The sequence below is a fragment of the Elgaria multicarinata genome, chromosome 3 (assembly GCF_023053635.1).
Source record: "Elgaria multicarinata webbii isolate HBS135686 ecotype San Diego chromosome 3, rElgMul1.1.pri, whole genome shotgun sequence".
Taxonomy (NCBI): Eukaryota; Metazoa; Chordata; class Lepidosauria; order Squamata; family Anguidae; genus Elgaria; species Elgaria multicarinata.
Genome location: NC_086173.1, coordinates 153890843 through 153913613, shown reverse-complemented (window position 1 = coordinate 153913613; position 22771 = coordinate 153890843). Strand labels below are relative to the sequence as shown.

The following is a 22771-nucleotide window of genomic DNA, read 5'->3' as shown; positions in this document are numbered from 1 at the left end:
GCCTACAATTTGGGTGCAACCAAGGGGGAAATTATGTTGGCCCCATTTTACAATGTATTGGTTTTATTTAATTACTTTTAATTACCTGAATCTTCTTGTGTACAAAAATTTGTAATTGGCTGTGAACGTAATACACAATTCATTCAGCTCCCATCATCTCTAACCATCAAGGCAAATAGTTGAGGATGATAGGTGTGGTATTTCAATGACATCTGGGATGCCAATTTTGGAGCTAACCACTATGTTTTCCTGGTTCTGATGTTGGGGTATCAAGCTGGGAACAAACATAATATTCAATTCACATCCCCCCCCCCCCTGGACCTTTTTTTCCATTGACAATTTTTATAGTCCTCTTCAGTAAACCTCTAACAACGATCCAAATGGGAACCTTTCTCTTTCTTTTCAGGTTCAGTTTAACAGCTACCTTGCAATTCTAATGAAGGGAAGAGAGAAAAATCTGAAATATAAAGAAGATACCGAAGATAAAATGTCAATTCTCCTTGTAAGTGTCACAATTAACGGGAGGGGAACAAGAACTGGAACCAGTACTTGGGAAAGCTGAATATTAAATGCAGAAGAGTCTAAAACTCTGACACAGCCTGGCTCTATAGGATGTCTGTTCCTTTGGAAAGGTCTGATGTCCCATAAGCTTCGGCTGATACGCCTGCTGCGCCCCTTCCTAGAGTCAGAAGACCTAAAGACGGTCATGCACTGCTGGTAACTTCGAGGCTCGACTTCTGCAATGTGCTCTATGTAGGGCTACTTTTGTGCCTAGTCTGGAAACTTCAATTAGACCAAAATATGGCAGCCAGGCTGGTCAATGGTACACCTAGGGGTGACCACATTACACCAGTTTTAAAATCTCTTCACTGGCTGCAAATTAGTTTCTGGGTGAAGTATAAAGTGTTGATTATTACCTTTAAAGCCCCACATGGTTTGTGTCCAGGCTACCTGCGGGGATCGCCTTTTCCCATACAATCCGCCCTGCACACTCAGGTCCTCTGGGAAGAATCTACTTCAGTCAGCCAAAACTAGGCTGACCACCATTACCCAGAGGACCTTTTCTTCTGCCGCTCCCAGACTGTGGAATGGCCTGCTGGAGGAGATTCGTCAACTTAACAGTCTTTTAGCATTTTAAAAAAGCAATAAAGACTGATATATTCTGGCAGGCCTATCCAGTGGAATTTTAGGATGTTTTTAGGATGTTTTAATCATGTATACTACGTTTTTAATCAGGTTTTATGTTTAGGTTTTATGTGCTACTAGGAGGAGGGCTTTCTCTGTTGTGGCACCCCGGCTGTGGAACGAGCTCCCCAGAGAGGTCCGCCTGGCGCCTACACTGTATTCTTTTCATCGCCAGCTGAAGACCTTTTTATTTTCTCAGTATTTTAACACCTAAATTTAAACTTTGCTGTTTTAATTCTGTGTTTTAATCCTATATCAATTTCTGCTGTGTGGTTTTATCCTGGTTGTGCTTTTTATATTGTATTTTGTATTTGGGTTTTTAGATTGTTGGATGTTTTATCATGTTCTTCATGGTTTTAATTTTTGTGAACCGCCCAGAGAGCTTCGGCTATTGGGCGATATAAAAATGTAATAAATAAATAAATAAAATAATTTTATATTTGCTGCTGTTCCCTGCCTCAATCCAAGTGGAGAGACGGGAAAGAAATTATTATTATATTAATAATAATAATAATAATAATATCGCTAACTCCAAAACCACTTGAAGGGTCTTCAGACAACTTTCTCCTTGCTGAATGTTGTTACGAAAATTCAGAAATGACTTTCCAAGGGAATTCTCATGGTCTCCTTCTTGATGCTGCAAAGACTGAACATTTATTTGATTTATACCACCCCCTACAGACAAAATGCCCTTGGGGGCGTGCTCATAACATGGCATCTCTATCTATTTGTTGCAGATAGAAATTGAACTGCAGAGGCAACAGATGCTGAATGAAATCAGGCGAGTATCCAGGTTCCTGAATACACAAGAGAGACTTCTACTGGACCACATGGAAGACTTGGAGGATGAAGTTATAGCAAAAAGGAATGACTACCTGGACAGACTCTGCAAGGAGCTCTCATTTCTTGAAAAAAACATCTGTCAGATGGAGGAGAAGTGTCAGCTGCCAGCTAGGGAATTCTTGCTGGTAAGATGGGGGCAGAAACAGCCCAGCTCTTCTCCAGGGCAAGGGGTGGGGACAGCCCAGTCTGTGGTGTGCCTTCGTCTATGCCAAAAGTGAAGTTGCCTGATTTATGGAGGCAATAAGCCAGTCATGTTATTTTTATTTATTTATTGCATTTTTATACTGCCCAATAGCTGAAGCTCCCCGTTATATACAGGAACGTCTAAGAGGACTGGGAAAGTGTATTCATTTTGATGCAGATTAGTAATTCCTATTTAATGTGGATGGAATTTGACATTTTTCTCTGCCCTTTGCTAATGATTTGCCTCTTAATGGCTTCTAATGAGATGTTCTGCCAAATGGCACTACACACTTACATTTATTTTAACATTTATTATATTCCCCCCTTTTCTCCTCGAAGGAACCCAACGTAATCTTCCTCCTCTCCATTTTATCCTCACAACAGCCCTGTGAGGTAGGTTAGGCTGAGAGTCAGTGACTGGCCCCAAACAATTCAGTGAACTTCATGGCTGAGTGGGGTCTAGACCCTGCGTTCCAGTCTAACTACTATACCACACTAGAGCTTGGGTAGTGAGGCAGTGTCTCAGGCAGCTGATCATGGATTTAATGGAATGGCAGTGTACGTTTACTGCCAGGAAAGTTGACAGGTGCTTGTGGGATTTTCTGCATCTGAGGCAAAAAAAATAACATTTGATTAAATTGTGCTTAATGTAGTGATGGCCACCAATTTGGATGGCTTTGAAAGGGGATTGGATAAATTCTTGGAGAAGGCAGCCAATGGCTACAAGTCCTGATGGCTATGTGCTACCTCCAATATCAGAGGCAATAAGCCTGTATGCAGCAGGTGCTGGAGAATTTGGGTGGGAGAGTGGTATTTTATTTTTTACTTTATTTCATTTTATTATATTTATATCCCTCCTTTTTCCCTCCAAAAAAACTAAGGCTGCGTACCTAATCCTCCTCCTCTCCATTTTATCCTCATAACAACAACCCTGTGAGGTAGGTTGGGCTGAGAGTTTGTGAGTGGCCCAAAGTCACCCACTGAGCTTTCAGGCTGAGTGGGGACTAGAACCCAGATCTCCCAACTCGCAGTCCAAAAGACTAGACCAGCCTTCCTCAACCTGGGGCGCTCCAGATGTGTTGGACTGCAACTCCCAGAATGCCCCAGCCAGCTGGCTGGGGCATTCTGGGAGTTGCAGTCCAACACATCTGGAGCGCCCCAGGTTGAGGAATGCTGCACTAGACACTACACCACACTGGCTCTCACTACACCTAGTCAATAGCTGATTGGCCACTGTGTGAACAGAGTGCTGGACTAGATGGATCCTTGTCTGATTCAGCAGGGCTCTTCTGATGTATCTTGACTTGTGTGTGTTTGTGGGGGGGGGTGAGGTCTGGGGGCGGCTTGTCATTTACTGATCTGCCTCAGGCAGCTAAATGTCTAGGGCAGCATCTACACTACTGCTTTAAAGCGCTTTAAAACACTTTATAACAGTTTTGACAACTTTTGGGGCCCAGGACTCACTGCATATACAGTTGTCAAAACTGTTATAAAGTGCTTTAAAGCAGTAGTGTAGATCCGTCCTGTCGTCAAAAAGGTGCTGGACTAGATAAACGCTTGGTCTGATCCAGGAAGGCTGCTCTTTTATACTTTTCCAGGGGTGGGACATTTGTCAGTTGGGAGATCCCACTTCTTTTAAGGAATTACATTAGTTTCTGAGGTCTTCCACAATCTTCATAGTATGTTCTTCATCCAATGGCCAGTGGCAGGCATGGAGTTACTTTTCCCCCCTTTCCTTTCCCCCCTGTAGGATATGAGAAACACTTTGCAGAGGTAAGTGGGTCCCACTCATTTTCCTTTATGTATCTTGATCCTGGGAATGATGTGGAGGACAGGTGAAGAACATGTTGGTACTTGGTGCATGGCTAGTGGTGGGGTAGGTCTCTGTGACCGCCATCTTTTCACAGAAGAATTTAAGGCAGTGATGTGGGTATTCTGGAAAACTCTGGAAAAATTTTGGATTGCAACCACATAGGGTTTAACTCTTTTTAAGGTTGTTTGGGCACTTTCAGTTTCATTGTCACTATTCTGAGACATACGTCTATTTCAATGACATATGTATGCATGGGATAATCACCTGAAAAATATTAAATACAACATTGAAACGCCCAAGTTTGCCTAAGATTGTATTTGCAATTGGCAGGCATTCATTTTTACAAATGAATTTATTAAAAAAAAATTTTTTTTCTACAGAAAGATAAAGCAATGGAAAATTTCCTGTTTTGGAATTTTTTTGCAGAAAGGGTTTCACCCCACATCACTGATATAGGGTCACTCTTTCCATGTTGAGCCTCCTTCCTATTTTCACTCCATATTCAAGTGTTTCAGCAGGGCCACTTGCCCTCCAATAGAACAGTTCATACTATCCTATTCTTCCTCTTACTCCTGTGATCATCTTGTTTCTCCTCTTTTCTGTTTCTACCTCATTGTCTGCTACTTTTCCAAAGCTTTATATATCCATTTTTATTTATTTTGCCTAAAATCTACCCTTCTTCTTTTGAATAGTGGCGATTGTCCCTCTTCTTCCTCTACGTATATTTATTGTGCTGCTGTTTTCAGTTCATCTTTCATCTTTTGTTACTCCGATCCAGTTTTTCCTCCTAAATCTTGTTGGTTGCTGCTGCACACATCTTTTTGTCCTATTCTCGAGTTCTGTGTTGGGCAGATCGGGGCACATCATCTAAATGGGCTCTTTACACCGAGGTAAATGCGCAGATTCTCATTTTTGGACACAGGACGCAGCCGTCCATTCGCCGCAGCGGCGGCTTTTACCCGCGATAATGTGCGTATTTGGATTTCCATTTTACCACAACTTTTAGGATAATGTCCGACTTTGCATCGCATTATGGTTATGTGTCCTTGGGGGAGGTAAATTGCATTATGACATGTGGGCGCAGCTTTGATGTGATTGGCCCATTTCCCTCCTTTCCGCCTATTGGCTGCCTTGCTCCTTCTGCCGTTTTTTCAACTTGGGCAGCCAGCGAGCCATCCCCGCTCACCCTCGTCTGCTGCCTCGTTCAAGTACACTCGTTCCTTTCCCCACTGCCACTGGGGAGCAGCTACAATTCCTTTTGGTGGGGGGGGTACTTCAGGTGCTGGGCTGCAACCCGGGGCATGACCCTGCAGGGCAACACCACACTGGCCTCTCCTTTCACCCATATAAATATGCTTTGTGTGTATGTGTGCGTGCGCATGTGGCTGAAAGGCAAAAGGATGAGGGTGGCAGGGCGGGAGATTCCGAGCTGGGCAGCCTCCACCTCCACGGACTGCTTACAGTTTTGACAGCAAACACTGGTGACCTGGGGCAGTGGGGGGGAGACCCTTGGGGGGTAGTTCAGGTGCTGGGCTATAACCCGGGGCATGACCCTGCAAGGCAACACTGGCCTCTCCTTTCACCCATATAAATATGCGGATCAATGTGCGCAGCATCAAGCACACTCAATATAAATCCCTGTTGCTGCTGCACTGTGACGCGCTGACTAATTCGAATCAGCAAAAAAAAGGTTAAGATTTAATGAGAAGCCATTCAGCTGTCCCATAGATGAGGGCCAGGAGCTAATTTTTCCCTTTCTCTCTAGGTATGAGGAAACTAAGACATTTGGGACTCCCATGAATTTTCCTCCTGCACTGGAGTGGAAGGTCTGGAAGCTCTCTGAGATAAAACCATTTCTGGAGGGTGTGGTGAAGCCATTCAAAGGTGAGGAAGAATGGCTGCCAAGGTCTTGTTTTGGCTGTTCACTTGGGTTCAGGCATGGGTGTGGAAAGGTTCAAGGTTCTTTGTAATGTTAGCAGGGCCAGGAAAATTGAAGTTTGAGCGCTAGTAAAGAAGGAAATCTTACTGCACTATGGGAGATGAATAGGCAACACCTTGAAACAAAGTTTCTTCAGAAAAACTGTCTTACCCACATGAAACTTTATGTCGTGGTACCTATAAAGACATCTGCTCTGATGTAATGAAAGCTAGTCATGGCTGAGTCCCATGGAAACTACTGGATTCTCCCCATTGCTCCCAGAGTAGTTTCAGCATTTATGTAATCTTTTCTTTGAAATAAGGCAAATATAAATGCTTACAATCTCAGCTGATTCTTTTTGTATGTTACAAAATTTGTTAAATGCATGATGTGTAATCTCTTTGCCTTTCCTTACCCAGAAACCCTGGAATTTGACTTTCCCCTGCAGGAACGTAAGTTAAAAGATCTGTTGGCAAACCAAACATGTTTTTTTTCGGGGGGGGGGGGCGCTTGTCAAAAAGCTGCCTGCTTGGAGTTCATTGGAGTTCCCCAGTCCTTCACCAGGGGCTCTGGAACCATCAATGGATTAACTATGGCTCAGTTCAGACAACACAATTCTCAACGGTGGCTTTAAAACTCCATGGTGGAGTTTTAAAGCCATTGTCTGGTGGGAAAGTTCCACCCCACGGTTGAGTTTTTTGGGAAAACACTCCATGTGGAATATCCAGGCTGAGGAGAGTTCCTGCACAACCATTGTGTTGTGTGGAGGGCTCCGTGGAGTTTTCCGTTGTGTTGACTTTTCTCACTGGCTACAGAGTTCCCTGGCAAGAGCGGCAAAAGGAGAGCTGCTGGGATTTTACTCAACTCCATGGTAGCCCACAGTCACACAACGGTGGAGTTAGAACACGTTGTGTGGGGAGTACCTCTTAAAAACCCAACCGTTGAGTGGAGGTTTTCCCACCGCATAGAGAAATGTGTTGTCTGAACTGAGCCTATGAGTACTGGGAGGCTAATGAGGGAGTGTTTCCCTGCCAGTACTTATACTTGCTTTCCCTGGTTTCAAATATAAAATCTTCAGGTAAGAACTGTCGTGCTGGATCACAAGAGGGCTGGGGAGCCTTTTTTTGTGTTGAGGGGATGAAGTTAGTGATGGGTGTGACCAGAGCTAAAAGCAGCTTTGCCCACTCCTTTTCTCTCTCTCTTTCTGCCGGAGGAGCCATGGGTCTCTCTGGACATAGATCTGAACTGGGCTCTACCAAATAGTTTTTTGAAGTTATTTTGTTTATTTATTTATTGCATTTATATGCCGCCTTTTTTCCTCCAAGGAACCCAAGGCAGCGTACATAATCCTCCTCCTCTCCATGTTATCCTCACAACAACAACCCTGTGAGTTAGGTTGGGCTGAGAGTCTGTGACTGGCTCAAAGTCACCCAGTGGGTTTCCATGGCCGTGTGGGAACTAGAACCCGGATCTCCAGACTCCCAGTCGTTTCCACATGTTTGCTTCAGTCAAGTGATGGCCAGGTAGATGCCTCTGGGAAGACCATGAGCAGGGCATGTAGGGAACACTCCTCTTCATTTAAATGTCCTCAGCATCTGATCACCAGGTGCAGACTCATAAACAGCCTCTTAACTGGGGGCTGTCTAAACATAGTCTTTGATCCTCAGTGGCTGCAAATCAGCGCTGGGTTGGTTCTATGGCACAGTGGCGGATTCGCAGCCACCGTGGGGCAAATAGATGCTCCTGCGCATTAGGACTTACCCCCAACTTTTCCTGCTGAAGCGAGGTCACCACGGCTCTTCCACTGTCTGACCTTGCTCCGACATTGAGCTGGGAATGTTCTGGGTGGAAGGCAACCTCTGGTTACCAGATGCCAGACAAGGGGCAGGCCCAGCGAGCCAAATGGCCACCGGAAAGCCTGAGCTGCCTCCTTCTAGGTGTCACCTGCAGCAGCGAAAGGCGGGCTTTAGAGGCACAAAAGCAGCACCCTGAAGGCAGGCACAAAGTCTTTTGAAGTGGGTAAGATCTGTTCCAGATGACTAGACAGAGAAGCCTTAGGAATGTTAGTGTTTCTCCCTCCCCCACCCCTTTTTAGTCAAAAGTCACTAACGTAGGTAAAATGTTGTCAAGTGGGCTAATAAAAGATCTGGGCTAGTAATTTTTGTGGGTGAACTTGCTTGCAAGAAGTATACTTCCTCTTTAGCAGTGGTTTCATTTGAACTCTCATGGCTACTACCTTATCTGAGACAATCTTCCTAAATTTGTCTAGTTTTTCTTAAAAGCACCTAAGCTGGCAGCTCACAAAATACTGCAAGTTGTATGTTTGTGGAGACGTAGTCTCATCCCTCTGTCTTATACCAGTTGTTAACCAATTTCACTGACAGATCCTAATATATGAGGGGGGGGATGCAGTTCTATTCACTATTCTCCCTCCCCCCTCAAAATACCCCAAAGGCCCCAAACTGCCTTTTCTGCTTTCATATTGCTGAGCAGAAAATGGCCATTGATCATATGTTCATTTTTAGAGTGAAAACAGAGGTAGTGTTTTTCACAGCAGCCACCAAAGCTTCTGTACTTAACGTATTTGGAAGCTGTGCCTGGAAATGTCTTGGCTTTATTCCTGCACTCTTAAATATATACACTTCCGAGGCTGAAATCTTACTTAGGTGTAAGTCCTGCTGGGCACAGTGGGGCTTGATTTAGAGCAGCCTTCCTCAACCTGGGGCGCTCCAGATGTGTTGGACTACAACTCCCAGAATGGCTGGGGCATTCTGGGAGATGCAGTCCAACACATCTGGAGAGCCCCAGGTTGAGGAAGGCTGATTTAGAGTAAACATGCAGAGGGTTATTGGACTCAAGTTCTGTTTGCGGGCTTCCTGAATGATTCTAGTTGGCGATTGTGGAAGCAGGATGATAGACTAGATAGGTCTTTGGTCTCATCCAACAGGCCTCTTACATTCATTGCACAACAGTATGTGTGCAGGTATATATACCTCTGTGATAACTTTTTATGTTACCTAAAGTAACATGAGTCAGAGGAGATTCATAATATTAACTCCCTCTGTGATTTTAAGGCAGCTTTGAAGACTAGCCTTTTCCGGCAGGCCTACCCAGATTAATGTAAAATCAAGAATTTTTAAGATGTGTTGATTACTGTACTAATGTTGTTCCCCACCTCAATCCAAAGGGAGAGGCAGGTAATGAATAAATAAAATTATTATTACCGTATTTCTTCGATTGTAAGATGCCATCGATTGTAAGACGCACACTAATTTCAGTACCACCAACAGAAATAAAAACCCTAAGACACACCCGGGATTCTAAGACGCACCCCATTTTTAGAGATGTCTATATGGGGAAAAAAGTGTGTCTTAGAATCGAAGAAATAGAGTTTTGTTGTTGTTGTTGTTGTGTTGGACTGGGAGTCGGGAGATCCGGGTTCTAGTCCCCACTCGGCCATGGAAACCCACTGGGTGACTTTGGACCAGTCACAGACTCTCAGCCCAACCCTACCTCTCAGGGTTGTTGCTGTGAGAATAAAATGGGGAGGAGGAGGATTATGTACGCTGCCTTGGGTTCCTTGTAGGAAAAAAGGCAGGATAACAATCAATCAATACAAAACTAAATTGTGAGCTCATTCTAGGGTATTGAAAAGTACTTCCAAGCCATCACTGCTGTGTTTAAAACAATAGGAGTGGATCTACATAGAGTTGTGAAGGCGTCCTGAAGGCACTTGTGTGCGCCTCCAGGGCGCCCCGAAACTCTTTGTGTAGATCCTGCCTCCCTGGCCAGAAGAGGCGGAGGAGGAGGCAGCGGCGGCGGCTTCTTCTGCCGAGCTCTCCAACTCGGGTGGCTCTTTCACCGGCACCAAGAGGCCGGCGGGGAGGTGGGCGGCGGCGGCGGCAAGGACTCCCAAGCGAAGCCGCCGAGCCCGGGAACTTTTCGCCCCGTCCCCGCAAGGGGCGATGCGGGGCCACCGCCTCCTCCTCCTCCTCCTCCTCCTCCTCTTCTGGCCCAGGTAGGCAGGATCTACACAAAGAGTTTCGGGGCGCCCTGGAGGTGCAAGCAAGCGCCTTCAGGACGCCTTCACGACTCTGTGTAGATCCGCTCCAGGTCAAAGGGCCTTCAATACCTAGTGCACCATCTACAATCATCCCCAGCTTTATTAATTTAAAAACTGTCTAATTTCTCTCCTTGTTTTCCATCTCCGAAGAAACCTGTGTGTTTCACATAAGGATGGATCCAACCTGAGTATCAGCTGGATTTTATGTTTTTTAAAGTGGGATGAACGGAATCCTGATAATTCGCAAGGGGTAGGGGTGGGGGGTGCATCTTCTGTCCTTGTCCAACCAGCCTCAAGGATTCTCCTTGTTCAAATGCGGGGAGATTCTGGAAGAAAGGGAGGAGAATCCCAATCTAGAATTTACTACATAGAAATCTGGTTTTTAAAGGAAAGATAATTCCTGAGCTGTTTCTAAGCGCAGGATGTAAAAACTAATAATTCCCCAGCTAATCCACTTGTCTTCACTTTGATGCTTCCCAACAGCCGATGTGACTCTGGATCCAGACACTGCTCATTGCAAACTCGTTCTGTCTGAGGATCTCCAGACGGTGAGATGGAGCAATGAAAGCCAAGAGGTGCCCGACAAGCTGGAGCGATTTGACAACCTTGTTGTTGTGCTGGGGCATCAGCAATTCACAGCAGGCAGGCACACCTGGGTAGTCACCCTGGCAGATAAGGGGCTATATGCTGTGGGCGTTGCCAGAAAGTCTGTGCCGCGAAAGGGCTGTCTCAATCTGGTTCCTGAGAATGGGATCTGGGCTATTGAGAAGTCTGGGAAGCAGTACAGTGCACTCGGCCGGCATCCCATTGCTATGACCGAGGAACCCAAGCGGATCCAAGTGGTTCTGAACTATCCAGGGCAAAGGGTGGCTTTTTATGATGCTGAAAGAGGACGCCCGATCTATGCCTTCTCCAATGTTTCGTTCTTCGGAGAGGCCCTCGTCCCATTCTGCCTCCTGGGTGAGAAAGCTTGCCTGACACTTTCTCCCGAATGCCCAGTTTAGCTGGAGCGGAGTGCAAAAACATTTCACTCCCGGCTGCCAGCTGTATACAGCACGAGGAAACTGGGTATGGGGGTGGGGAATTTTTCAAATGACTTGGAGGGCACATTCACCTATTCTGCACAAAGGCCTTGTGACTCTCTTTATTTTTCTTCCTGAAACGGACTCGGAATGCGAGGGTGGAAATTCTTCAGCAGACCAAAATCTGCTTTGCGGAACAAAATGTTTCTCTTCAAGTCATTTCGTTGCAGGATCTATTAGCCGTTCTTGACTTTTAAAAAGAACCTCTTGTTTTGTGTAATGTGTAGCATGCCTCAACTGAGTACGTTCGTGATATGTTGGAGTATACCTCCCATTTTGGGGGTGTTTGGGATGTGTAATATTTAATATATGGGCATGCTTATCCATATATTTCCTCTTTTTTATAGTGAACTTAAAAATAAATCAAGCATTTAAAATAAAGGTTACGTGTTTGTCTTTACTTCTACTTTCGGCTTATCAAAATTAAAGTGCCTGTAAAAGCCATCACACTAAAATCCTAAGGGGGTGGGACGGGAGGGGAGCTTTGACTTTTTGCTGCACGAGAAACCTGTCTGGACAAAGATCCCAATAACTGCTTACATTCTCTCTCTCTCTCTCTCTCTCTCTCTCTCTGTGTAATATATATATATATATATATATATATATATATATATATATATAATCTCAATTTGTGTGTGTGTCTGAATACACATGTGCATGTATACATTTGGGAAGTGTTGGGAAGATGTCCCAGATTCACAAGGGAAAATGCACGGGCTTTTTGTGACTTAACCTCTCCCCACTGTAAGCATACATAGGATTTGGCTGTTTCATGTTAGTATGTGAAAGAAAACAGAAGGCAAAGGGGAGATGGTTAACGGGTACATTTTGAGGACAAGGTGTGGTGATGGCTGCCAATCTGGATGGCTTCAAAAGGGGGTTGGATCAATTCCTGGAGGCAAAGGCTATCAATGGCTACTAGCCCTGATGGTTGTGTGCTATCTCCCGTATTTGAGGCAAATAAGCCTGTGTGCACCAGTTGCTGGGGAACATGGGTGGGAGGGTGCTGTTGCTCCCTGTCCTGCTTGTTCATCCCTAGCCGATGATGGCTGGGTTGGGGCTCTGTTAACTTGGAAACCCCCAACCTAGAATCTTTTTCAAATATATGCCAAAGTTTTGTGCTAGTTTTGTGCCATTTTGTGCCGCAAACCCCGAGTTTTGTGCTGCCCCAAGAAGCCAGGAAACGACATACCCTTAGGTGTGGTCTGGTGGATGAGAAAAAGTTCACATTCTCAGACAAACTCCAAACCTGTGCCAGAAATTAGTGCTAGTTTTGTGCTGCCCCAGAAAGTTGTACAAAGATGTTCTCTGCATTCTTGCCAGCACTGCAGTGGAGGAAAGAAGGGCAAGCAGAAGGACACATGGCCAACTTCTCTGTGATGTATGGGCTTTCACAGTTTTTCAAAGGCAGTGGTGGGGAAGAGAGAGAGAACAGGAAAGAGCCTCAGAAGAGGAGGGAAAGTAAATTTTGGAGCCGTCCAAATTGGTGTCCATTGAATTGTAGCAACTTCCATAGTTTCATTATGTGCAGTGTGATGAAGTATGTAATGTTATCTGCCCTGAATCTCTCAACAGTTTCATGGGATAACCCCACTGGGTTCTAGAATTATGAGAGAGGGAGAGAGAACTCCCTTTCTACTTTCTCCACACCATGTATCATTTAGTAGACTTCTGTCATGTCTCCACTTACTCAGGGCTCCATCACACCAGCTATTTACCGCACACTCCCCCTTCCTGGTATGCAGTTTTGCAGCCCAGTATCCACATGATGTTTTCCATGTCCTGCACTCATTTTGGCTATTATCCTCTATGATTCATTTCTTTTTGGAGCGCAGAAAGTCTGGATTATTCTAGACACAATGATGACATTATTTCCCTGTTAAGTCCCTTGGTCCCCATGCTGAAAGGGCTCTCCATGAGTATGTAAATGGACTCTCCAGAATATGCCCATACAGTCCTGGATGCTAATGAGCTTGCTAAATCATGCCCTTCCTTTGCGTGACATATGATTGGAACCAGTCACAAGGGGGCTTGTGTGCATACATCCCCCAAAAGTACAAACTGTCCGGACTGGAGTTAAGGCTGTAGGAAGTAACACAGGAGAAATGTAGCCCCTGCTTCCGCAAGAAGATTTGTGGAAGAAGACCACAATACAGTAATGGAGTAAGAACACGGGCTACCACTGTGACGAGGACACACATCTCTGTGTTGAAGCTGTTCAACCAAAGGGAAAGAAAATGTGCTTCAATTAAAAAAAAATCATGTATTGTAAAGATGGGAAAATACCAACCCAAGTCAATGTGGGTGAGGTGAATTATACACTTCGACGAGCTGTTCATTTTTTGGGTGGCACATCTCTCAGTGTGAATACCATAGGGCATTAGGTGGCACACTGCCTTAGGGACGATGGAACATGGGAAGAGTACAAGGATCTTACAAACAAGAAATCATTATCAGACAAAAGCAAAGAAATGATTTGTCACCTCCTGATTTAAAGCACATGAAAAATACCCATAAGAACAAGGGTTTAATGAACTCGGACCCACCGGAAGTTGACATTGCAAGTTTCAGTTTACTGAAAAGTTAATGGTTTGACTTAGTTGTTAATAATAAAATATGTCAGTTTCTAGAAGACTTATTTTTAATCAGTTTGGAGAATTACAAGAGATTTCTTTATTCAAATATTTATTTTCTATCTAGTGACTTAACGTAATTTTGTTCTCATTCACCACACTACACCGAAGGGTATATCGTTTTCGCACTTCAGGATGTGGGACAAAACTCGGGGTTTCCTGCAAAAAACAGCACAAAACATTGGCACTGGTTTGGAGTGGATCAGAGAACGTGATTTTTTTCTCATTCACCAGACCCCACCTAAGGGCATGTCATTCCTGGGCTTCCTGGAGCGGCACAAAACTAGCACTAATTTTTGGAACTGGTTTGGAGTTTGTCGGAGAACGTGAAATTTTTCTCATCCACCAGACCACACCTAAGGGTATGTCGTTTCTCGGCTTCTTGGAGCGGCACAAACCTCGGGGGTTTGTGGCACAGGTTCTATGACAAAGTTCATTTTTTGGTGTGTTAACTACGAACCCCCGCTTGAAGTATCAATACACGGCTGGTGGTCACGGCACAAAACTAGCACAAAACGTTGGCATATGTTTGGAAAAGATTCTAGCTTTGGGGGGTTCCAAGTTAACAGCCGCTGGTTGGCCACTGTGTGAACAGAGTTCTGGACTAGATGGACCCTTGGTCTGATCCAGCAGGGCTCTTCTTACGTTCAAATGTCATCCATGCTCATGAGCGTTCAAGGTACGGGAAAGTGACCCCCTCCCCTTGGGGTGAGCTGTAGTCTCCAGATTATAGTCACCTTTCATTAATAATAATAATAATAATAATAATAATAATAATAATAATAATAGTCTCTATTATTAGAACCTGAGATATGAAGCAAATGTGCCGCCACTATTCTGCCTACTCCTTTTGTGTAGAAACCAGCCGCAGCAGATCAGGTGGATTCCTGCAGGGGGTTGGACTCGATGGCCTTGTAGGCCCCTTCCAACTCTGCTATTCTATGATTCTATGCAATGCTGCATGAAGGATCAGCACATTGGGAAATCTGTCTTTCCTGGTTCAAGGGAATAAGGTAACACCCCCCCCCCATTCCCCATTCCCCGCCCCTCCACTAATCTTCCTTTCCAGGATTGAGCCCCGTTCTCTGCGCTCTCCTTTTTTCCGCCATTGTAATGCAGCCCCAGCACCTGAGCTAATCCTATCAACGGAAATATTCAAGTTCCAGGTTTTTGTTAGAGCGATTAGCGAGTCTTTGTTCAGCAGACGCTGGGCTGAGCGAGGAGTGCCACTATGAATATACATCATCCCCCAAATTGGGAAGCGGGGTTGTCCTGTTTTGCTCAACGAAATGTAGTATCGGCTAACTACAACCCTCCTGGAAGAAAGTTACGCTCCATCCTGTTGAGGAAGCTGGTAGCCTTGGTCTTATTTTTAATTCTTCACTTTCCTTTTTGTCACATATTGAGGCTGTAGCTATGTCTTGTCATTTTTTCTTGTACAACATCACTCGAATTCGACTGTTCTTATTTGTCTCTTCCGCCAAGACCCTTGTTCATGCTTTGGTTATTTCTGCTCCTTGTTTTGATCATGTCACCCCACTTCTAAACTCCCTCCACTGGCGTCCTAGCTCTTATAGAATCCAATACAAGCTGCTGCTTCTTACTTTTAAAGCCTGTCATAATCTGGCTCCTAACTACCTTTCGTCCCTTATTTCACTTCATCGCACTGCTCCTGCCCTCCGCTCCAATAACACCAGGTCTCTTACCTGACTTAGGCCACAGCTAGACCTAAGGTTTATCCTGGGATCATCCAGGGTTCGCCCCTGCCTGAGCACTGGATCCCCTGTGTGTCACCTAGATGAACAGGTTTGACCCCTGGGCGATCCAGGGATAAACCTTAGGTCTAGCTATGGCCCAAGAGTTTCCACATCTGGTCTTCACCCGTTCTCGCTTACTCTTCCAGTGCATTTGCAGACCACAAGGTCTATATACTAATGCCCAGAGCATGGGAAACAAACAGAATGAACTTGACCTCTTATTACATGAAGGCAAATACGACTTGATAGGTATAACTGAAACTTGGTGGGATGACTCCCATGACTGGAATACAGCAATTGAAGGATATAACTTGTTCAAAAAGAACAGAAGAAATAGAAAGGGAGGTGGAGTTACACTATATGTTAAAAATACCTATCCCTGCACAGAAATACAGGCAGATGAGACTGGGAGCCCCGTCGAGAGCGTCTGGATTAAAATAAATGGGGCTAGGAATAAAAAGAATATGATAATCGGAGTCTACTACCGACCACCCAATCAAGGAGAAGATGAGGACGAAACTTTTGAGAAACAAATTGCCAGTGTTTCAAGGAAGTGTGATGTAGTAGTGATGGGGGACTTCAATTACCCTGATATCTGTTGGGAGACCATTACTGCCAAAAGCGGCCCTTCCAAGAAATTCCTGACATGTATGGGTGATAACTTTCTCCTACAGAAAGTGGTGGAAGGAACTAGGGGATCGGCAATCCTTGACTTGTTATTGATCAATAGGGATGACTTAGTGGATAAAGTGGCAGTTACGGGAACTCTGGGGGAAAGTGACCACGTCATACTTGAATTCTTGATTATGAAGGAGACAAAAGTCGAGCGTAGCCATACACGTACTCTGGATTTTAGGAAAGCTGATTTTAATAAACTCAGAACTATAATAAGTAAGGTCCCGTGGCAAGGGAGCCTAAAGAGAAAAGGAGTGCAGGATGGGTGGGAGTATCCAAAAAATGAAATTTTAAAGGCATAGTTACAAACAATTCCAACAAGGAGAAAAGATAGAAGACAACAGAGGAAACCAATGTGGCTCCACAAAAAGCTTATTGATGAACTGAAAACAAAAAGGGATACTTGTAGGAAGTGGAAGGAAGGCCAGGCTACAAAAGAAGAGTACAGACAAGTGGCGCAGAAGTGCCGAAATGGCGTCAGGAAGGCTAAAGCTGTGAATGAGCTGAGATTAGCGAGGGATGCTAAAAGCAATAAAAAGGCTTTCTTCAAATACGTGAGTAGTAAAAGACAGAGGAAAGAAATGGTGGTTCAACTGCTTAATGAGGATGGCAAATTGATAACAGATGACAAAGAAAAGGCTGAAGTGCTCAATTCCTACTTTGCCTCTGTCTTCTCCCAAAAGCGGGTCTATGACCCCCCTGGAAAAAGTGAAGCAGAAGTTGAGGGGGCAGGATTGCAGTTTGAGATTGATAAACAAATGGTCAAAGAACACCTCCTTGAATGAGTTCAAATCTCCAGGGCCTGATGAACTGCATCCAAGAGTAATGAAGGAGCTAGCGGAAGAACTCTCAGAACCTTTGTCTATTATCTTTGCAAAATCATGGAAGACGGGTGAGGTGCCGGACGACTGGAGGAGGGCTAACGTTGTCCCTATCTTCAAAAAGGGCAAAAAGGAGGAACCTGGGAACTACAGACCAGTCAGTCTGACATCCATCCCTGGGAAAATTCTGGAGCAGATTATAAAGAAGTCAATCTGTAAACACCTTGAAATCAATGCAGTGATTACTAGAAGCCAACATGGATTTGTCAGGAACAAATCCTGTCAGACTAATTTGATCTCATTTTTTGATAGGATAACCTCCCTTGTGGACTGTGGGAATGCTGTGGATGTCATATATCTTGACTTCAGCAAAGCTTTTGACAAAGTACCACATGACATTTCTGATTAACAAACTAGCTAAAAGAGGGCTAGATGGAACAACTATTAGGTGGATCCACAGTTGGCTACAGAATCGGACTCAAAGAGTACTTATCAATGGGACCTTCTCAAACTGGGGAGAGGCAACGAGTGGGGTGCCGCAGGGCTCAGTCCTGGGCCCACTGCTCTTCAACATTTTTATTAATGATTTGGACGAGGAAGTGCAGGGAACGCTGATCAAATTTGCAGATGACACAAAATTGGGTGGGATAGCTAATACCCTGGAAGACAGAAACAAACTTCAAAGTGATCTTGATAGGCTGGAGTGCTGGGCTGAAAACAACAGAATGAATTTTAATAGGGATATATGCCAAGTTCTACATTTAGGGAATAGAAACTAAATGCACAGTTACAAGATGGGGGACACTTGGCTCAACAATACTACGAACGAGAAAGATCTTGGAATTGTTGTAGATCACAAGCTGAATATGAGCCAACAGTGCGATATGGCTGCAAGAAAGGCAAATGCTATTTTGGGCTGCATTAATAGAAGTATAGCTTTCAAATCACGTGAGGTACTGGTTCCTCTCTATTCGGCCCTGGTTAGGCCTCATCTAGAGTATTGTGTCCAGTTCTGGGCTCCACAATTCAAGAAGGACGCAGACAAGCTGGAGCGTGTTCAGAAGAGGGCAACCAGGATGATCAGAGGTCTAGAAACAAAGCCCTATGAAGATTTGTGAAAATTATCTGTTAGTGGTTATTTTGAAAGAGAAACTCCTGTTTCCCTGTTTGTATAATGTAAAGAGGTGTTTTGTAAAGTATTCAGATATGAATTAAAGTTGTTCTTGCATTAAAGATTTCTCTTGTCTTTGTGTGTCTGCGTCAATTTAGAAGTGTTTTGGAACCATTTTTTAATATAATTTCTGCTTAGTGCTTTAAAAAGCAAGTTGTCTTCCTTATTCAGTATGAACGTCTTCAAAGAGGTTTACCTCGAAATTCAAATTCCAATAATAACTACAAGCAGTCCATAATAAAATAACCAGCCATACAGCATTAAAAAAGTCAAAGAATAAAACCATTGAAAATGACTGGTGTTAATGAAGAGCTTGGCTGAGTAGGATGCACTAGGGTGGCCATATGAAAAGGAGGACCTGGCTCCTGTATCTTTAACAGCTGTCTAAAAAATGGAAATTCAGCAAGTGTCATTTGTACGCATGCAGCACCTGGTGAAATTCCCTCTTCATGATAACAGTTAAAACTGCAGGAGCGCTGCCCTCTTTTGTATCGGGTCAAGAGGGCAGGGCTCCTGTAGCTTTAACTGTTGTCATAGAATCAGAATAGCAGAGTTAGAAGGGGCCTACAAGGCCATCGAGTCCAACCCCCTGCTCAATGCAGGAATCCACCAAATTACAAGAGATTTCTTTATTCAAATATTTATTTTCTATACAGTGACTTAACGTAATTTTTTTCTCATTCACCACACTACACGAAAGGGTATATCGTTTTCGCACTTCAGGATGCAGCACAAAACTCGGGGTTTCCTGCAAAAAACAGCACAAAACATTGGCACTGGTTTGGAGTGGATCAGAGAACGTGATTTTTTTCTCATTCACCAGACCCCACCTAAGGGTATGTCATTCCTGGGCTTCCTGGAGCAGCACAAAACTAGCACTAATTTTTGGAACCAGTTTGGAGTTTGTCTGAGAACGTGAATTTTTTCTCATCCACCAGATCACACCTAAGTTTCCCGGCTTCTTGGGGTGGCACAAACCTCGGGGGTTTGTGGCACAGGTTCTATGACAAAGTTCATTTTTTGGTGAGTTAACTACGAACCCCCGCTTGAAGTATCAATATACAGCTGTTGGTGGCAGCACAAAACTCGGGTTCAAGGGAATAAGGTAACCCCCGCATTCCCACCTTCCCCGCCCCTCCACTAATCTTCCTTTCCAGGATGGATTCCGTTCTCTTCGCTCTCTTTCTTTCAGCCATTGTAATGCAGCCCCAGGACCTGAGCTAATCCTATCAACGGGAATAATTCAAGTTCCAGGTTTTTGTTAGAGCGATTAGCGCGTCTTTGTTCAGCAGGCGCTGGGCTGGAAGGTTAATTTGCTCCACGAAAGCTAGTATTGGCTAACTACAACCCTCCTGGAAGAAAGTTACTCTCCATCCTGTTGAGGGAGCTGATAGCCTTGGTTTTATTTTTAATTCTTCACTTTCCTTTTTGTCACATATTGAGGCTGTAGCTACGTCTTGTCGTTTTTTCTTGTACAACATCACTAGAATTCGACTGTTCTTATTTGTCTCTTCCGCCAAGACCCTTGTTCATGCTTTGGTTATTTCTACTCGTTTTGATCATGTCACCCCACTTTTAAATCCCTTCATAGAATCATAGAATAGCAGAGTTGGAAGGGGCCTACAAGGCCATCTAGTCCAACCCCCTGCTCAATGCAGGAATCCACCCTGACAGATGCTTGTCCAGCTGCCTCTTGAAGGCCTCCAGTGTGGGAGAGCCCACAACCTCCCTAGGTAACTGATTCCACCGTCGCACTGCTCTAACAGTCATGAAGTTTTTCCTGATGTCAAGCCGGAATCTGGTTTCCTGTAACTTTAGTCCGTTATTCCGTGTCCTGCACTCTGGGAGGATCGAGAAGAGATCCTGGCCCTCCTCTGTGTGACAACCTTTTAAGTATTTGAAGAGTGCTATCATGTCTCCCCTCAATCTTCTCTTCTCCAGGCTAAACATGCCCAGTTCTTTCAGTCTCTCTTCATAGGGCTTTGTTTCTAGACCCCTGATCATCCTGGTTGCCCTCCTCTGAACACGCTCCAGCTTGTCTGCATCCTTCTTGAATTGTGGAGCCCAGAACTGGACACAATACTCTAAATGAGGCCTAACCAGGGCCGAATAGAGAGGAACCAGTACCTCAAGTGATTTGGAAGCTCTACTTCTATGAATGCAGCCCAAAATAGCATTTGCCTTTCTTGCAGCCATATCGCACTATTGGCTCATATTCAGCTTGCGATCTACAACAATTCCAAGATCTTTCTCGTTTGTAGTATTGCTGAGCCAAGTGTCCCCCATCTTGTAACTGTGCATCCACTGGCTTCCTATCTCTTATAGAATCCAATACAAGCTTCTTCTTCTTACTTTTAAAGCCTGTCATAATCAGGCTCCTCCCTACCTTTCGTCCCTTATTTCACTTCATCGCCCTGCTCCTGCCCTCTGCTCCAATAACACCACGTCTCTTACCTGCCCAAGAGTTTCCACATCTGGTCTTTACCTATTCTCGCTTACTGCCGCCTATGCCTGGAATTCTCTTCCAGTGCATTTGCAGACCACGAGGTCAGTTTCTGTTTTTAAATCTCACTTGAAAACATTTCTTTTCTTGAAAGCGTGGTCATAGTGCGGACTTTATACTGTTAGTTTTACCCTACCCTGTGCCTGCTTACCCTACCCTGTGCCTGTTGGCATTCTCTTCCCCTCCTTATTGTTTTACTATGATTTTATTAGATTGTAAGCCTATGCGGCAGAGTCTTGCTATTTACTGTTTTACTCTGTACAGTACCATGTACATTGATGGTGCTATATAAATAATAATAATAATAATAATAATAGTCTATATTTAGTTTTAATGTCCCCTACCCCTATTGGTTTTTCCCCTCCCTCCCCTGTCTGTTACGGTGATTTTAGATTGTAAGCCATATGGCAGTTTGTATTGATTTGTTTTATTCTGTACAGCGCCATAAAAATTGATGGCACTTCATAAATAATAATAATAATAATAATAATAATAATAATAATAATAATAATAATAATAATAATAATTTACAAGGTTCACGCTTTTGGGTGCCGCCATGGTGCAAAACATGGATTTGAGGCAGGGATCCTAATGAACCCTCATGATTTTTGCAGTGGATACCACAAAAAGAAAGCAAAAAGGACAAATCATGACTTGTATCTATGGCCAGGGGTTGCAACAAGAAAACCCAGGGATGTAGTTTTATATTTTAAAATATTTTTGATGGTTTTAAATTTTGTATACTTTTTAATGTTCACTGTTTTTAACTTTTGTAAACCGCCCAGAGAGCTTTGGCTATGGGGAGGTATATAAATTTAATAAATAAATAAATAAATAAATAAAATTTATTATTATAGTGCCACAGCACAAAAACATGGATCTTTCTTGGCTCGGCGAATACCGGCGGAATTCTTCGCCCCCAGTTCTCCTCCTGGGCGAGTTGGGTGAGCTTCTGATTGGCCGCAGCGCAGGGCCGGGTTGCTCCGCCCACTCGGCTTACCCAATCACAAGAAGGCCCCGCTGGTTTATCAACAGAGTCAGGGAGCCAGGAGCTCCAGCGGCTGCTGCTACTTGCTGGCGGGAATTTCGGATTTGCTGCCTGCTGCTGGGATCCACGTTGCCTGTTCCGTCAGCTCAGAGAAGCTCCTGCACGACGACGCTGCTGCCGCTTTTCTGGAGGTAAATATGCAACCCCTGGTCCGGGCCCCGATCTGCTTGCATGGCGGGTGTCTCTCGGTCCCTGTGAATTTTGGATGGTGGCGATGCGGTCCTTCTTTCGGTGTCCCTTTCCACCTGCCCTCAGTGGCGTCGTATCTCTGGAGCGTATCTTAAAAAGCAAAAGCAAAACCGCCCTGTCTGTCCTCTTCCTTTAATCACAGGGGCTTGGAGTAAGTTGAGGTCCTTACTGAAGACCTGTATATTTTGAGGGTAGAGTCCAGCATCGTGGATGGCTCTTTCGGAGTTCTGGCTGGTTCTCAGTGAAACCCAGAATCGCTCCACAGCCCCACGGAAATCGGAGCCCCCAGCCTTCGGTGGTTCAGCCCTTGGGGCAAATAAGATTCGTATTGCAGCCTCCTTCGAAGTGGTGCAGGCAGATATTTGGACTTCAACCCCCAGCCAGCATGGCCAAAGCTCAGGAGCCTTGGGGGTTGAAGTCCCAAACATCTGGAGGGCAGCGGTTTGAGGAAGGCTGTAATAGGTGCTTTGTATGTAGAAGTCCATTTAGATATTGAAGTGTACTGGCAACTGTTGGGGCCCAGGACACATTCCGTATGCCATTTTTCAAACTGCTTTCAAAGATACATCCTGCTTAGTGTAGATCTGCCCTGGTTCTTTGTATTAAGAGGCCGTACGGATGGGGGGTGTGTGTGGGTGTCACCTTCAAATGTTCCATCTCCATTTATCTGTTGCAGTGTGTGTGTGGGGGGGGGGGGCATTTGCATTGTTGGGGGGGGGCATTTGCGCCTCCTCCCCAGCTTCCTCACAAGGCAGTAGATTTTTGGAACCGGGGAAACTGACACTGTTGATGATATTAAAGAAAGGAGTGGGGGGGGGTGAGAGAGAGAGAGAGAGTCAGTGAGAGAGTGAGAGACTCTCCCCTTCCTAGTTGCGGGGAGGCCAAGG

The 22771-nt window shown here is 44.7% G+C and overlaps 1 long non-coding RNA gene across 1 annotated transcript; it reads left to right on the top strand.

Annotated features, from left to right (window-relative positions):
• The first annotated feature begins 5796 nt into the window (after positions 1 to 5796).
• LOC134396089 (uncharacterized) lies at positions 5797 to 10561 on the top strand. The gene is made up of 3 exons (XR_010025249.1): positions 5797 to 5908; positions 6362 to 6394; positions 10489 to 10561. It is a non-coding gene; the product is annotated as an uncharacterized LOC134396089 (long non-coding RNA).
• The last annotated feature ends 12210 nt before the right edge of the window (positions 10562 to 22771 follow it).